Raw genomic sequence first — 6,434 nt, 5'->3', positions numbered from 1 at the left:
AACATATAAATACACATATATTTTAGATATAATAAATATATAATATTATCTATATTAAATAATATTGTATCCCTATACATTTTATATCACACATATTATATAAAATGTATTTAAAGGATTTTAACATATGTATATATAAATATCTATATACATTTGTGCTTATATAAGTAAAAACATGTTTGCTACAAAGTATTTGATCAATTGAACCCACACTTTTCAAATACTCCAGTCAGTGAAATTATAGTTTAATGGCTATATAAAATAATGCAAAGCAACTTTTATTAGAAAGCACTATTTAAGTCAAAATTTAATATACTTTAAGAATAAACTAAATTCACTAAATGCTAGCTCAAGCTTCTCATCATTTAGAACTGTACTGCCAGGGTCTTTCAAATGTGTTCAAATAAATGCAATTCCCTAAGAGTAAAATATTCAACTTAAACTTTACATATGTGCCCTGTGCACATACATTCACAAGAAGCAAGGTTCTCTGATGCCATTGGCTCAGCAGCAGCTCATTTCCACTATCTGCCAAGAAATTAAAATCCATTTCTACTTAATCCTAGAGATAAGCTTCTTTAAAGTTTATTTTAGTTTAGTTATAAAAAAGACAGTATTAACAGGAACAGCCTTCGTATATACAGTTCAATAATAGGGAAGAAGAAATAAGCCAGAAGCCAATGCATATCTGAAACGATGTTGTTATGAAATTTTAAAATATTAACCATATCTTCCAAAAAAACATCCATCATATTAGAAAGTTATCTGGGAACCATAAGTTTTAGCATAGTCATCATATTTTTTAAATGGGTACCAAATAAAAACATTACTTTTAGGTTTTCAGACTACTTTTTGTCTTGTGATGACCTCTCCTGGTTGAGTTGTTCATTATCTTAGATTCATGTAGTTAACCATTTTTTCTCTCTTTTGGGTATTGGCTTTTAGTATTAAGAATTTAACTCTCAAACTTCTTCAGAGCTGCATATATTATATAAACAAAACTTTTCATTAAGGGTAGAAGTATAGATTTAAAGTACTGAGTATGTGACACTCGTTCTAATCAGTAAAATTGAAATCACTCTTATTGTTTAATTCATTTCTAGAATGGGGGCAACTCTGAGTTTGGTCCCACAACTCAGATTCAAACAAAAGAAAACATCATATTATTTAAACCATTACACATTTTTTTTCAAAAATGAGGAATAAGAGTTAAATAAATAAACCTGAATAATTGAACAAAACTATTATCTATCTTAAAAGTAATGGTCTCTCTTCTTCCCTGTAGCCAAATTCTAAGTTATAAGAACTAAGAATGTATGTAGGAAATGACAACTTTTCGGTTCTTAAAATATAGTAACCCAATGACTGCATGTAAGCCATTCTTGACACATGAATTTTTCAGATGGATCCATTATAATTAAAGTATACAGAAAAATGAAGTACAGAACTCAGGAAAAAAGTCTGGCTCTAAGGGCCTTGAGTCTGTGAACACAACAAATTTCATGTATAATGAGCTTATTTTCTTTTTTTTTAAATTTTTTTATTTTTTATTTTTTTTGGTAATGAGCTTATTTTCTGAGAAAAGTGGCAACTAGTTCTATATAACCAGACCTTGACATGGAAACTGAAATTTCATCAGAATAGTTTTCTCAGTAGCTGGTTACATATTTATGGAATACTGAGCATTAACGCTGCATAAGTTATATTTAAATCTATAAAACTGGCATTCAATATTAATAACATATCACATTTTTATGTCTAATCTATTTTGTGAAAAAACTGTAAAACTTTTTTTCAAGTTCATTACAAACTTAGATTACCATTTAGTGGCTTCTCTATCTTGAAATGATATCTTGAAATGTAAGGGAATCAAATACTGTACTTGGGAAAATTTGTCAAAACAGTAAATCTGGATCATCATATGATATTACTACTTAGTAGGTTTTTTAGCACAACTTATAAAGTCAGTTTTCAATGTTTTTTCTTATTAATATTTATACACTGGAATAAGAGCATTAATATTAACATATGGATGAAGATATTTTAACGGATCCTAGGATCTGATAGAGATACTTCACATATGAATTCTGGAAAACACTAAACTTTTCTTCCTACATGGAAAACACTTATTTTTCAAAACCTAAAATCTCCATGATGACTCTTTAACAACTCATTCATTTTCAGAAACAAGTATTTCTTATGAATATCACCCTATCATCCTACAGGCAATCTTTCTGGTGCTTAACTCTTTCTGAGCCAAAGGAGCGCTCATGCATTTCCTCTCTAGATGCACAATACGCACTTCTAAAGCAATGCAGAGAAGATGGGCTGGAATCTTCCACTGCTTCCTACTCTTTCTAACCTCACGAACAAATGAACAATCTTTTTCAGAAAAAGCTAGCTAAAACACACAGAGATAAACATACTGAAGAGCATCATTTTTTTTTTCAGAAAACTCTCAAGAAATCTGTTCACTACTGCATTAGAGATATTTTGCATTGCCTGTCCCAAGTTCCAGACTGCGTTACACTCCATTGCCAGGAAATTAAAGCGATTTCTGTTACAATACTATATTCACTGTGTTTCATTTTAATAAACAAGTAGTAAACGGTCGTTAACTTGGGGTGGGGGTGACAAGCAGAAGTCCATAGGTGCCCAACCTGCTCAAAATAAGCTCCTTTCCCACTCCCGAAGCCGTGCTCATTTAAAGTTAAAACCATAAATAAACTTATTTTTGCCAAGGTTTCACTTTTCATCTTCCCTTGACCTATCTAAGCCCAAGGCAATGAACTCCGTCTACACAAATAGACCGAAGTGGAGAGAGAACTCCTAAGCAGCCGTCACCGACACTGTATCACTCTAACCAAGCGGCCGCCAACCCATCTCCATGACCACAAACAACTTTCTAGAAACATCACCAGCATCAACCACCCTCTCTCTCCCTGCAGCCCGGAGCGCGGGGTTTGGAGTTTTCCCCTGCTGCAGCGGCCGCCAAGTGCGTGACAACCTAACCACACACACACACACACACGCATCAGCCGGGCGAGACCTGCGAAGGCACCTCCTCGGAGTTGGTACCCGGGGCGGGTGGAACATCAATGCGGCACTGAAACTGCTCCAGCGCAGAGCGAGGCGGCGGAAGGGCTACTTACGGGACGTGGCGGGAGCCGTCCAGGCTCTGCAGAAGATGCCGCCGAGCAGGCCGAGCCACAGCGCTGCCCCGCAGCGGGCTCCCCGAGCCCCGGGCATCCTTCGCCTCCCGGCTCGCGGTACTCCAAAGGCTCGCTGCAGAGAGGCGCCGTCCGTCCGTCAGTCTCTCGGAGGGCGATGGGCCGTGCTCGGGCACCACGGAAAAAACCAAGACCCTCCTGCGTCCTTCTTCTTCTGCGCTCACCCGGTCCGGGCTCCAGTCCGGAGCAGCAGGGCGATCGCAGCCTGCCTTTTCCCTCCGCGCGTGTTGTCTCGCCTCTTGCTCTGCGAACCAATGTCAGGGGGAAAGAATTCAAACCGAGAAGGAAAAAAAAAAAAAAAAAAGGAGGCGGGGGGGGGGGGAGCGGGAGGCGGGGGGAGGAACAGAGGAGGGGACTCCTACCCCGCCCTCTCCTTCTCAGGGAAAAAAAAAGAAAAATCACCAGGGGACGAGGCGGAAAATCAGAAGAACGGAGGATGCAGGAGATGGGGGGAGCGCGCGCGCGGGGACGGCGGCGGTGCTAATGCTGCCGCTGCGGGCGAGCGCTCCCCAGCCGGCCGCTGGGCAGCGGGACTCGGAGGGCTTCCCGGGCGCCCGGCAGCTCACATGGAGGGACTGTGTTTGCGCGCACGGAGCACGCAGCCCCGCGGCCACGGGCGGGCGCACGCACGGCCTCAGCGCGGCGCGGCGCGGGGCAGCATCTCCCCGCGGCCGGAGGGCTGGAGACGCCGCCGCCGCCGGCAGCGCCAGGGAAGCGGGGCGGCGGGCGAGGCAGGGGGCGGCGGTGGGGTGGGGGGGCAAGCCCTCCCCTCTCTCTCTCCCCGCGGCTCCAGGCCCCTCCCCGGCTCCTCCTTCGCCGCCGCCGCCTCCTCCTCCTCCTTACCGTACCCCTCTGGCTGTCACAGCCCTTCTGCCCTGCCCTCGCCTCGCGGGGAAACAGCCGCGAGAAGGAGCCCACGGGCCCGGGTCCATCGGCTGGGGCGGGGGCGAGGAGCGGGGCGCGCGCCTCTCCCCCACCCCGGGCTGGAGGCGGGGCCGAAGTTGGGAATTCGCGGGGTGATCGCGGAACCCGGTTCCAACCCTGGCGCCCCTCACCTCCCCCCCCACCCCTCAGCTGCAGAAAACACCACCCCTGCGCTCGGGTGCCTTCTCTCAGCCGCCTCTCCTCCCCTCCAGACAAGAGATGGTACAGGCTCCGGGAGCTCCGGCCCCCCTTGGGAACCAGAATCAGGAGTCCGACAGGCAGGTCTTCCGAGTGGTCCTAACACCAAGGGACAGAGCCGAGCATCCCGACAGGAGCAGCGCGAACTGCAGACGCTACTAATGCAGATGTTTTCAATATGTAATTAATTCCTCCTGGTACATATGTACGCGTACACCCAACCCACGCTGCGGGCCAGGAGAACTCCATCTGGGCGAACGCGCACACAAACAGACCCAAACACAAAACTGAAACAAGCGGGCATAAGGATAACTACTTTAGGGTGTCGGATGCGTTGCAAGTACTGAGAATTGCGAATATTTGGGGAGACCCAGATTTTCTGCTCACACTCAGATCATTTCAGTCATAAATTTCAGGCTCTTCTCCCCAGCTCACACCTCTCCACACCCCATCCTCCATACAGTTTCCTTCCAGCCAGTCTACAAATAGTACTGGGATGCTTATGTCTCTGCAGAACCAATCCTTTCACTGACTCTACTGACACCGTTAAGAATTATTGGTCATCTAACTATCTAACGATGTTTAGGGAGGAAAAAAGAGGAGGAACCATGTCTTTGGGTGTTATGCAATGAATAAGCATTCACCTTTCAAGATAAATAAACATTTTATGGAGACTTGGCTACTCCTGGAATAGACTCTGAGTTGAATATTATGGTTAGGTCTCAGAAAGGTGCACTGTAAACAGTACAGTGGGTTCGCTGCATAATTAGTATGGTGGTAACGGGGCTGAATCAGCGTTCTTTAATAGAGCTTTGTTTCTTATTGATTTAAAGGGCTGTTTTTGTCCTAGTAAGAACTGCAGATTGGGTACAATCTGGGAAATGAAGACACACAACAGATGACAAACATGGGAAACTGCATCCTCATGCTAAAAACCTCGCCTCCTATCAAGGGATACAGGAAAGGCATTCTTATGGACTATAAAACGCTCCTTTTCTGTTTTAATTTCCGCAGACGGTCAGACTTCAGTGAACACTTGCAAAGATGCTGTAGTGGGGAGCTGTTGTCAATCATTTGTAAGAACCCAAAGAAACTCGTCATAGGGGAAAAAAAAAAAAAAAACATGAGGGAGCACAACTTTTCAGAAGTCAATGTTTAAACAATGTATGTCTATTTTAGCTGTTGCCCTAAATGCCACGAAAGTCATGTTATAGAAGACTAGAAGTGAAAACAATTGAAAATATGGCCATTTCAGTATCTCAGTGGATGCTATTCAGTGGGTATCTATCTCAGGTGGGTTTGAACTGAATCCGTTTCTTAGGGTACTGAGCAAAAAGAGCTGGCTGTAGATTTCTTTTTTTTTTTAATATAAATTTATTTATTTTAATTGGAGGCTAATTACTTTACAATATTGTATTGGTTTTGCCATACATCAACATGAATCTGCCACAGGTATACACATGTTCCCCCATCCTGAACCCCTCCCCCAACTCCCTCCCCATCCCATCCCTCTGGGTTGTCCCAGTGCACCAGCCCCAAGCATCCAGTATCATGCATCGAACCTGGACTGGCGATTCGTTTCATATGTGATATTATACATGTTTCAATGCCTTTCTCCCAAATCATCCCACCCTCTCCCTCTCCCACAGAGTCCAAAAGACTGTTCTATATATCTGTGTCTCTTTTGCTGTCTCGCGCACAGGATAATCCTTACCATCTTTCTAAATTCCATATATATGCGTTAGTATACTGTATTGGTGCTTTTCTTTCTGGCTTACTTCACTCTGTATAATCGGCTCCAGTTTCATCCACCTCATTAGAACTAATTCAAATGTATTCTTTTTAATGGCTGAGTATTTCTACTTAATTGTTTTGTAATAGAAAATAACATACCTGGGGGTATTTTTATCCTCCAAAAAGCATTCTGACAAGTTTGAAAGCATTTCTCTCAAGGAGTAAAAACAAACAAAACATAACATTTTTTAATGACACACATGTAACCCTGCAACACCACTGTGCTGTATGTTTCCTGTCAGAGTGAGCTAAGAATCTGCCTTCATTCATGCTCAATGACTTCACCAT

Source organism: Bos indicus, chromosome 4 (assembly GCF_029378745.1).
Source record: "Bos indicus isolate NIAB-ARS_2022 breed Sahiwal x Tharparkar chromosome 4, NIAB-ARS_B.indTharparkar_mat_pri_1.0, whole genome shotgun sequence".
NCBI lineage: Eukaryota > Metazoa > Chordata > Mammalia > Artiodactyla > Bovidae > Bos > Bos indicus.
This window is presented reverse-complemented; position numbering follows the sequence as displayed.